The sequence below is a fragment of the Narcine bancroftii genome, chromosome 11, assembly GCF_036971445.1.
Source record: "Narcine bancroftii isolate sNarBan1 chromosome 11, sNarBan1.hap1, whole genome shotgun sequence".
In the NCBI taxonomy this organism is placed as follows: domain Eukaryota; kingdom Metazoa; phylum Chordata; class Chondrichthyes; order Torpediniformes; family Narcinidae; genus Narcine; species Narcine bancroftii.
Window position 1 is genome coordinate 56,080,390 of NC_091479.1, and position 11,976 is coordinate 56,092,365.

General features: G+C 51.1%; 1 long non-coding RNA gene across 1 annotated transcript; it reads right to left on the reverse strand.

Moving 5' to 3' along the window:
• Positions 1–414: 414 nt before the first annotated feature.
• On the reverse strand, positions 415–5,209 carry LOC138745457 (uncharacterized). Its single transcript, XR_011346276.1, has 3 exons — positions 4,882–5,209; positions 4,196–4,276; positions 415–880 (listed from the first exon to the last, which is right to left on the reverse strand). It is a non-coding gene; the product is annotated as an uncharacterized lncRNA (long non-coding RNA).
• Positions 5,210–11,976: the final 6,767 nt, after the last annotated feature.

An 11,976-nucleotide genomic window follows, 5' to 3' on the forward strand; every position in this document is an offset into this window, starting at 1 on the left:
ACCTAACACAAGCCCACTTCCCCGAAATATACACCTAACCATAAACCAAGATAAAGCCCTACCCCATGTCTCCTAACACTAACCCTAATGCTACCTCTACACTGCTCGTAACCCTACCCCTAACTCTACCCAACTTCCCCAACCCTAAACTAAACCCTACCCCTATCCCTTACAACCTACCCCCTTCCCCTAACCCTACCTCCTACCACTTCCCCATACCCGCACCCCCTACAACTACCCCCTTCCCCTAACCCTACCTCCTACCCCTTCCCCATACCCACATCCCCTACAACTACCCCCTACCCTATCCCTTACAACCTACCCACTTCCCCTAACCCTACCTCCTACCCCTTCCCCATCCCCACACCCCCTACCACTACCCCCTACCCTACCCCTTACCACAACCCCTACCCTTACCCCCTTCCACTACCCCTTTTTTCCTACCCCCTTCCCCTCCCCCTCCTTCCCCTAGGTTAGGGGTAGGAAGGGGAAAGGGAAGGGGGAGGGGAAGGGGAGGAGGAGAAGGGGAGGGGAAGGGGGAGGGTTAGGGGATGGGAAGGGGGAGGGGAAGGGGAAGGGGTAAGGGGAAGGGAAGGGGAGAGGGGAAGGGGGAGGTGAAGGGAGGAGGGCTGGGGTTAGGGCATAGGTGTGAGGGCAGGGGAAGGGGAAGGTGAGCGGGAGGGGGTTGGGATGGAGGAGGGGTAGAGGAGAAGAGGGGAAGTGGGTGAAGGGACATGGAAAAGGCAGGGAATGGGGTTTGCAGGGCCAGAGGGAGAAGAAGGGGAGGGATTCAGGCCATCATGATATTCTCCGTCCTCTGTTCAGCTGGGATGCGAGGTCCTTCTGGACTCATGTCTTGTCTCTGAGATCGCTCCTTCTCCTGGGAAGAGAAATACGAGTGATAGAGATACTGTCTCTGAGGCCTGATCACAATGACTTTTGAGGGTCCCAACGCTTCCCCCATTATCCCCCCTACCCCTGAACACTGGAGCCTTTCCCCTTCCTCTGCTCTACGTTAGGAAGTGTGTTTTGGCAAAAACCACGATCTCTCTCTGCAGGGCTCAGAGCAAAGTGTCTCCATCAGGCAACACCCTGGTTCTCCACGATATGGCAGCAAGATGCTAGACAATCATGGATGGATCAGTCGAGACCGTTCAGCTGATCCATCTGAACCTACCCCACAACAATGTTACCCTCCCCTCCCTCACACCAGTACACTCCATTTTTCTTTAATTCTTGTCCATATTAAAATCCTTTTCATGCCTTTTTTGGACCAGCCTCCGCTACTACCCCGGCAATGCACTCCAGCCACCCACAACATTCTGTGTGAATAAAATGTACCCCTCACGTCTTGCCTAAATTTCCCTCAGCTCACCTTATTTAGACGTCCTCTGCTTTTCTCGCCCCAGGAATGCACACAATATTCCAAGTGTGGTCTGACTAGAATTTTATACATCTGCAACGTTACCTCTCGGTGTTTGAACTCAATCCCCTGACTCCTGAAGGCCAGCACACAATACACCATCTTAAACTCCCTCTCAATTTGCACAGCAACCTTGAGTGATTTATGGAGCAGGATCTAAATATTTCTCTGTCCTGCACACTGTTCATAATCATGCCATTAACCAAGTGCTCTGCCCACACATTCTTGTAATCCGCATTCAATAAAGATATTGGTATATATGAAACTACTTTTAATGGGTCTCAAACCTTCTTTGGAATAACTGTTATTCGTGCCCTTGAAAATGACTCTGGAAATAAACCTGGACCAGTTGCTTATTTAAGTACATCTGATTGACAGGATTGAACTCCATCTGTCACTTCTCTGCAAACTGGATGACCTATGACAACCTTCTACACTGTCTCCAACATCTCTACCTCTGTGTCATCCCCTGACGTACCCACCCTTCCACTCCCATCATCATTCATAAAAATCACAAAGAGCAGGGGTCCTAGAGCAGATCCCTTTGGAGCGCCACTAGTCATTGTTCCATCTACTACTACCCTCTGTTTTCTGCAGACAAGCCAATTCTGAATCCACACAGCCAAGGGTCCATGGATCCCATGCCTCCAGACATTCTGAATGAGGCCACCGTGGGGACCTTGTCAAGCACCTTACTAAAATCCTCGTGCAGCACATACAGACCTTGACCTTCATCTATTTCCTTTGACATCTCCTCGAAAAACTCAATTTGACTCATGAAGCAGGACCTGCTCCTCACAAAACTATCCATGAGTTTGCCCAGCATGTTTGGGCATTGCCCTCAGCCCCAACATCTGCAGACTTACTGGCCAGTCCCTCCCTTACCCCTTCCCAGAGCTTCCGCATCCATTAGAACATCAAGCATTGCTGCCCAGTACAGGCCCTTTGGCCCATAAAGGCTGTACTGACCTTTGTAAATGTTCTCCACAACCTTTACCTGTACCACACCCATAGGAACATAGGAAGTGGGAACAGGAGTAGGACAAAAATGGCCTATCGAGCCTGCTCTGCCATTCAATACGATCATGGCTGATCTAATTTATGACCTAACACGACCTACCCTGCCTTCTCGCCATATCCCCAAATTCCTCTATCATTTAAAAATTCTGTTCCCTTACATCCACATGCTCATCTCAGAGACTTTTATATGTACCTATTCTACCAACCACTACCACTTTCTCCGGTGACGCATTCAAAGCTCTCACAACTCTCTGCATAAAAAAAATCTCCCCTCACCTGAAGCGGATGCTCTCTGAGATTTGTACCTGGCACTTTAGGAAAGTTTTCTGGCTGTTCATTCCATCTAAGCCCCCCACAATCTTATTTAGAATAAGTTATTAAGCTGTGGAAGGGGCAAGTTGGGAGAGGGAGGAGGAGAGAGAGCTGGTGGGGGAGGGGTAAGAGCTGGTGGGGAGGGGACAAGGCCGTGTTGGGGAGAGGGATCAGGACCGTGTTGAGGTGGTGAACGGGCAGACACGGGTGGATCTACCTGCCGAAATTAAGGAGCAATAAGAAGGCCATCTCGGGATCTACCAGCATCTTCTGGGGCTTGATGTCTCAATGGAAAACCCCCTGAGGATGGAAGTAGGCCATGCTCTGCTACAGCTGGTACATGAACATCTGGCAACACAACGATATAACATGACCCACTCTGCCTCCACACTGGCCGGGTCTGGATCCTGAGGGTAAGGGGATGTGGGTGAAGGGCCCCTCCCTGCCAATCAACATCCATCCTCATCATCCTCGCCACCCTTCTCCCCTCACTACCCTTTCTCTCCTCACCAATACCCATTGAGACCCTCATGCACCCTTCATCGATATCCAGTCCCCAGCGAGACTCAGCCAGTAAACTCCTTTATATCCTCCAACCCCACCATCCAAGCTTAACCCAGTGGACAACCTGACCACCCAGACCCACAACCACCTTGATGTAGATCATGGGAATGGGCTGCTTGGCCTTGTTGAAGTGCTGGGCCATGAAGTGAACCGTCTCAGGAACATAGTCCAGACCCAGATTCAAATAAACCTCCTCTTTCTCTTGGACACAATACAAACATGTCAGCTGGGTTTACCCTCCAACACCCAGTGCCTCTCCCAACTGGAGTGCCAGTCCCTCCTGCTCTCTGTAGGCCTGATGCCCCCACTGCTCAACACAACATGGCATGAATCCAAGGGCTCAGCGAGCAGAGCGTCAACAGGCCGTAGTGGACCCGTCCGCTGCCCCATCATTCGGCGTCTGGTGAGACTGCACAAAATGTGCAGCTCTGACCGCCCTCCCTCTTGAGCCAAGGATTCACCGGGAGAGAAAAACCAGTGACGTTTCGAGATGAGAAATGTTTGCAGCCGGGTGTTGGCTGGGGTCGAATATGTGGAGGCTGAGTTGTTGGGACGATTCAGAGCAGGCGTTGATTTGGAAGGGCACCAAAAGGTTCTGGGGAAGTGAGTTATGGGGGAAAATACATTCGTAAAATGAATTTGGGAAACAGACTGGAGGGGCTGAGTGGCCGAATTTGGCGACCTTGTCTTGTGGTCTTGGCTGCTGCTGTCTGGAGTTGAAATGGCAAGAGGTCATGAGTTAATATGTGAGGAGCAGGGCAGCCAGCGTCAAGGATTCGGCACTGGTCAGAGGGGCAGGATGGAGGGAACAGAGAGGCTGCAGCGAGACAGATCGATTGAAGGAATGGGGAAGGTAGCAGCAAATGAGGATCTTACCTTGACTACAGAGGAGTAGAAGTTGAGAAGAGGGACGATGATGGTGTGATCCAACTTTCACATGATCTGCAGTTTGCGGTTCTATGGCGAGAGGAACATCAGCAAGGCTGGGCGATGGGTCGGGGCCCTGAGGGGCGACTTGTCCAAGTTGAGGGGGGAGGCGGGGAGGAGATTCGTCAAGAGGTCAGAGGTGGGGAACTCCAAGGGAGGCCGAAGTGGGGGACTTTTCGAGAGTCAGTGGGGGGGACTTTTCGTGTCGCTGGAGTGGGGACTCGTCAGGGGGTTCAATGAAGTATCATTTCAGTTTTTATGATTGTTTTCCCAGCTTCTACTAAACAATTAATTTGCAGAAAATCTCTGATATTTGCCAGGTGTGTGTGTGTGTGTGTGTGTGTGTGTGTGTGTGTGTGTGTGTGTGTGTGTGTGGGGTGGGGGGTTGTGTGTGGGAACGGGGGGTGCTGTTGTGGGATTGTGAGACTTTCTCTGTTTCCAAACCCCATGGCTGCTTTGGTCTCTGTCAGATGCTCCTCTTTCCACCCACCCTTCAAAAATGTGTTTGGGTGTTTGTCAATTGGGTGTAATTGTGTGAAACGGGCTCATGTGTCGCAAGGGCCTGTGAACGTGCTGTAGGCCTAAAGTTAAATATCAGGGTGTTCCATTTCCACACAACTGCTCCTCCCCCTCACCTTGAATCTCTTGTCCTGCAAGATCTTCTTGATGGCAATCAGCTCTCCGGAGTCCACCAGCCTTGCCTGGTCCACCACACCGAATGATCCATTGTCGATGATTTTATCATCTGTGCAGGACACCACCTTGGGGACGTTGGGTCCATGACCCGGTGTGGCCACCTCTGTTGTGACCTTATTGCCATGTCCTCTGGGGCAGAAGCAGCAGCATTTACACACCCAGAGAGTACACAACAGGTCATTTATCCCAACCCAGCCTTGCTGTCCAAGTTAGTCTCTACCCCTCCCTCTAACTCCCTTCCAAGGGTCACCTAAATGTCAGAATTTATCCTCTGGTGGTTCGTTCCAGCCTCTCAGTAGAAATATTGCCACCCCAGGTCCCTCTTTGATCACTCTCCTCAGACTGAGGCCAGTTCCGCAGCCGTTCACTTTATCTACAACCCTCCCTCCATGAGAGGATCGGGACATCCTTGACCTTCAGCACGTCCCTGGGAGATGAACCACTCTGAACCCTACCACGGGTTTAGCAGAAGCCCTCCACATTCCCAGAAGCTCAGCAACACCGTGATCTTCCATGATGCAAGCGAGACCTCGTCGCCTGAGGGAGCAGGTGGTGCGGAGAGAGCCCCATGCTTCACCGTTCAACTCTGCTGGGTCCGCCGCAGCAGAAACACTTTCTAGCACCTTGATCCAGGTCCACTGGGGGAAAGAATCCTATCCCGGTTGGGGGAGTGTGGGGTGGAAGGGATCTTGTAACCCGGGGGGGGGGGGGGGCGGGTGGAGGAGCGGTCCTGTCTCTCAGTGGAGAGATCCCATTCCAGGTGGAGGGGGAGCTCTGTCCCATTTCTGTTGAAAGGTCTACCTTCCATCCCCCTCGCAACGTCTCTTCTCCCTCAGACACCTCACACTCTCCCCTGCCCCGATTCCTCTACCACGCTCTCATCCCCCACCCAACACCACCCCCATGGTTTCCCCAGTGCCTTCCGTCCCCTCGCACCCCATCCCCCCCAGCTCAACCCTATGTCCCCTACCTCTGATCCAATCTCCCTTGACGTTAGCCTGTGGTGCTACCCCGTTCCTTTGTTCTCCCCTCCACTCCTACAGGCCCCATCCCTGTATCCCCTCACATGCCATTGTTCTCCCCTCCCCAGTCCCCTCCAGCTGCCTCATAAAGTGCCCTGCACTCAGGATGGGGAGAGGGGAAATTAAATGCAGCCTCCATTCTCTCCGCCCACACTGGGTGAAGGATGGTACCAGAGGAGGTTCTGTCCCAGTAGGGGAGCCTGTAACAGGCTCTTTATCTCACCCATGGGCGCAGGGTGCTTCCAAACACAACCCTGTTGATCAGAGGGTCCCTGGGATGAGACAGCGTCCTACTCCGACACGTGGGCCAGAATCCCCTTCCAGGAGAGGCATCTTTCTCGTGTTGCTGTGCCATGGCACGACTCAGCTATGGCTGCCCCATGCAGTGACATCATCACCCCCTCTGTGTCATCATCTCCCCCCTCTGTGACACCTCCCCTCTCTGTGACACCACTAGTGTAATGGGCAGGGACATCCAACCATTTAAATCCTCCTCAATTTCCCCAAGCAAGGGGAGAATAATTCAGCTGGTCTAAATTACTCGTTGTTATCTATTCTAACTCCTAGATATTTGATTCCATTTTGCCTCCACATTTGTTGACTATTTTCTTGACATTGGCTCTAATCCCCCTTCCTAAGTGACATGATTTTGCACATATCCCAAAAGAACTTATACCCAAAGATCTCCCCATAGTCCTCCAGGGTGGAGCACAACTTGGGCAATGAGTGTGTCGGGTCTGTCAGATATATCAGAACAACTTCTGCAAATAAATTGATTTCATGGTCTTCCTGGCCTGTTCTGAAACCTTTAATGCCTGAATCCTGGCAAATGGCCTCAGCTAATCGCTCCATGGCCAGTACAAACTCACTCACTTCGGGTGTGGGGGGGGGGGGGGGGGGGTCTGACCTTGATCGGCATGCCTGTTGGCTACCTCTGTCCCTCTCATCTCGACATCAGTGGCTCAGGTTGGGGGTGTCTGTACTGCCTCCTGCAGTGCACAGCAGCACTGCTGGACCACCTTTATCTCCTTATTTTCCTGGGCCCTCTCCAAATCTTTCCTTTCTATGATCTCACATTGGTTTCTCAGGAGAAACACTGGCAGCCAAAAGGCACCCCTGATTCCCCTTAGATTTTGGGAACCCCGACTTCTTGAAGTGGGACAACACGTGGTGACCTATTTTCTCAAGATGTGGATCCAGGAGCTTGGACCAGTCTACCAGTTTGCCGTGGTCTGCCAGCATGCTTGCCAAGCTCCCCAACCCTGCACTCTCATCAGTCCACCCGCAGATCTTGTTCTCCCTGCCTGCACTATAGTTCCTGTCCTGATTCAAAAGCATCTCCACTGCAGCTGTGTTCAGTCGGAACTCGAAGGACCCTGCTCACTGCACCAATTATTATGTGTGTGAAACTGATTCGAGGGGTCCCAAGGGTGGCGAATTTGAACACAGATGTCTTTTATTGACACATGTAGTGAAGTCGCACGAGGAGTAAAAGACACACACAGACACAAACTCGCCGGATTAATCGATACACTTCAACCACTCATGGATAGAAGACTTGACAAACAACTTGTCACATACGATACCTTGAACAGGTCATTCATTCAGTCATTGATCTTGGATGCCTGTGGGTGGTAGGGGATATGCAGGTGGCCCCAAATACTTGGCATCACCACCCATTGCTGGTCGGACGTTATCCGATAGGGTATTCCACATATGGAGCACGCTTAAATGGTGCTTGGTCGGCCCGCTGGCAAGATATCCAAGTATGTGCTGACCATCGTGAGAACATATCACTTTTTATTTTGGCAGGGGAGAGGCCTGATATGGTCAATTTATCAGACTTGGCCAGCTCCCGAACCCCAGCGAATGTGGCCCTTGGTTTTAATTGCTGACAAATAGGGCATTTGGCCATCACAGTTCTTGCAACATCATGAGACCCCCAGATCCTCTGTCCATCATAGTGCCCCCATATGCCCACATTTATGATGCACCAATGCTGCCAAGGCTCCAGGGTCTCTCTGCTTGGGGAAAATAGTGGCAGAGCATATTTGAGCAGCTCAGTCCACAGTGGCATTGCGTCAGCTTCAGCGGTTTTCCTGGAGGTGTGTCCATCCACGTGGTGGACCCTGACTATTCTTTTGTTGTTCCACCTCTCAGAAGATCTGCCAGTGCTGTTGTCCTCAGAGCAGGCAGCCATGGATCTGCCTCCCTGTCTCCTGACACCGACCCATCCACACTGACGTGCTGTTTGGCACAGCCCAGAAATCCTGTTGCACTGATCGGAAAAGAGGCTCCTGGGCCCGCCTGGTTGTCCCTTTTCAGATCAGTGCCACAGCTGCCAGCTTGGACAGTTGGCTCTCCCCTCCTCCTCACCCTCTTGTGTCAGTACTTTATCTGTGGTGGGCTGGAGCGCTCCCACTTTACACCGTTGTTTTTCGCACCTCCACCAGCCGGAGCCGTCAGTAAACCAAGCTTTTTCCTGCTGTCCTGCATCGAGGGTGTTGAACGGTTTGCCCCAGGCCATGGTGCCAAGCTCTTCTCGGGGTCATTCAAGTGGGAGGCTGTCACTTTCGGACAGGACATGATCTGTTCTTGCAAGTGGCTCAGCCCTTCGGGCCCGGCCTCTGTGCGGTCTGCCATGTACCACTTCTTCGGTCCGCTGTGAGTGGCATCCGCAGATTTAACCCATCACATGTTGGGGAGGTGTGGCTGGAGTGTGACTGTCTCTGCTGCCATCTGGTTCTCTGTGGTGAGCAGGCGAGCATCTGACACTCAGATGGGGAGTCGCGGGAGGCAGCTTCCAGGAGGGAATTGAACAAGAAGCTGTGTGGGACTCGGCGACCTTGCCTCTTTTGCTCGAGGCTCCACTAGACCATTGTCTTCATTGCAGGGACAAGTCATTCAAAGGGTCTTCCAGTTTTGAGGGGTTGGGGGGTGCTTGTGGTCAGTGGCAGTGGTGTTCAACAGCGTGTTTTACCATTTAAGAAGCCATTTGTTGTTCAGGTCATCAATGAAGCAGAGAGTTTTTTTTTCTGGGCAACATTATACAGTAGATGGAGGGACAGGGTGAGATGGGGAATATGTTGGCACCAGGAACCCAAAAGACCCACAAAACTTTGTGCCTCAACTTGTTGGTGGGCACCGCAATGAGGATTTTGCTTTGAGCAACCATTGATATTTCTCTGCTGCCTGGATTCTCAGGAAAAGGACTGTTGGACTAGGACCCTGGACGTTTTCCAGGTGGTGCCTCCCTGGTGCCAGTGTCTGGGGTGTTGCTGCTGGTGTCCAAGACATCCTAAAGTGGGCCAGAGGTTGTGGTACATGGAGATACCAATGACATACGGAGGAAGAGGGAAGAGTTCCTGAAAAGTGGGTCCAGGGCGTTTGGTGAGAGCTGAAAAGAAATAGCATGAGGGGAGTTATGTTGGGATGACTGTCTGGGCCATGCAACAGTGAGAGCAGGAACAGAATGAGGTGGAGGATGAAGGCGTGGCCTGAAGGTGCGGGTTAAGAGCTCCATGAGGGCATCCTATTTGCCTTGCTCGGGAGGCTGATGTCGGAAGTCGATGAGCCTTGCTGCCATGTCCTGATGAGCAAGAACATCATGGAGGAGTAATGGATGTCATCAGTGGTGATCTCTTGGAGGTGGAACTGGTCCTTGGCCTGTTTGAACCCCACGTAGGGCTGCGACATCCAGAACATTGACAGCTTCAACCAAACCATCTGAAGAGCCGCCTGGACCGTGATCTTCACGTCCAACTGAAGGGCTGGGTCCTGCTGAGGTCACCACTGTAGCAGACACTTCTGTTGAAGAGAGAAGTGGGAGGGGGTAGGATATTGGGGATGGGGGTGGAGGGTGGTTTCTTTATTCTTTCTTTTATAGATGCCACACATTAGATGAGCATTATTATTAATTGTGTGAATTTGTTGTGGTTTTAAGTTTATAAATATTTTTTTAAAATGATCGGCAGGACCACGAGTGGCAGATAGGATCATGGGGACTCTCTCCCCCCAACCCACCCACCCCAAATATCAATGGGATAAACCGGGTTCATTGTCAACGTCGTCGAGGATCCCTTCCACCTGCCCACAGCATTTGGCAGCTCTTCTCATCAGGAAAGAGGTCGAGGAATATCGGAGCAAGTAGCACCAGGCCCAGAAACAGATTCTTCCTGCAAGCAGTGAGAATGGAGAATGATGGATGACCGACTCAGACAAAGACTCCATGACTCTGCTATTCATTCAACAGAATTTATTTCTTTTTTGGGAGGGACTGCACGTGTATCATTTGTCTCTCTGTGCGTAGGTCCGGTTGTGTGTTTGCAGAGGTTTCCACCATGAACACAGTTTCCTCGGGTTAAATTTGAACGGGTACAGAGGAGCTTTCCTGGATTGGACAGTGTATCTCATGAAACAAAGTTGACTGAGTTCGGGCTTTTCTCTTTTTCACCCCAAAATTAACTTTATTCTAAAATTATTGACCAAGAGGACAACTGTTCCATGTCTTTTCTCATCCTCGTGTTGCATGCCTGTATTCCCTTCACTGCACATGTTCTCTGTTTAGCATCATTCCACCCCTTTGACACCTTGTGGTTACTCCCTGCACTCTGTGGTTGAAGGGGTTCCCCTTAGTCTCCGCCCCTCAAGACCCGGAGGATTAGAGTCCTTCCCCACAGCGCCCTCGTGTTGGCTGCGCCAAGCCTCAGTGCATCTCTCAGCAAACTGGAATAGACCGGTGGGCAGCGTTCCCTCACCCACATCTCCATGTGCTAAAAGACCAGCAGGTTAACGTTGAACAGTTATGCCCTTCGGACCTCGACGTTGTGCTGACCTATCAATTCCAAGCAAAATAAAAACTAGACCCTTCCTCCTTCATAACCCTCCATTCTTGCAATGGAGGGAGTGCAGAGGGGATTCACCAGGCTGATACCTGGAATGGCAGGAATGACTTATGAGGAAAGATTGCGCAAATTGGGATTGTACTCGCTGGAGTTTAGAAGATTGAGAGGGGAATCTCATAGAGACATATAAAATTCTGGCAGGACTGGACAGAATGGATGCAGAAGGGATATTTCCAATTATGGGAAAATCCAGAACCTGGGGTCATGGTTTGAGGATAATAGGCAAACCATTTAGGACCGAGATGAGGAGGAATTTCTTTACCCAGAGGGTGGTGAATCTGTGGAATTAATTGCCACAGAGGGCAGTAGAGGCAGGTTCATTAAATATATTTAAGAGGGAATTAGATATATTTCTTCAGTATAAGGGTATTAAAGGTTATGGAGAGAAGGCGGGGACGGGGTACTGAACTTTAAGATCAGCCATGATCTCATTGAATGGCGGAGCAGGCTCAAAGGGTCGAATGACCTACTCCTGCTCCTATCTTCTATGTTTCCTTCATTCATGTGTCCAAGAAGCCTTTAAATGCTGCAAATATTTTAGCCTTCATCACCACTCCTGGCAAGGCATTCCTGGCACCCACAACTCTGTGTAAAAACAAGTACCCCTTATATTGCCGCTAAACCTTCCTCCCTTTGCTTTGGGCTTCTAGTGTTTGCTTCTCTTATCTGGGTTTCAGGCAGACCAAAGGGCATCTTTCACTGAGATTCTGGTCTTCCAGCAGTTCTGGATATCTGTCTCTGGATGCTCTGCTCAGGGGACCACCCCGCAGTATCTCATCAAGTCCTAGTCTCTGTGTCAGCAGGAATTCCATGCTGACCACTGCCTGATGGCCCTGTGGTCAATAGTGTTTGTCTATGCAACCATTCCCATGAAGGTGATGGGGCAAAGTCCTGCTGACTAGGACATTGTGTGGCATCAGGGCCAGACCAATCTTTCGCAACACCTGAGCCAGGTAGAACCTCAGCACATAGCGGCTTTTGGTGCCCTTGCACTTTGTTTCCAAGCAAAGCCATACACAATAGCCATGCTGGTTAGGGTTATGCCCCCATTGATTGACGACGTACATGGTCCTCCAGACTCTATCCATTTTGGACCCCCACATGAATA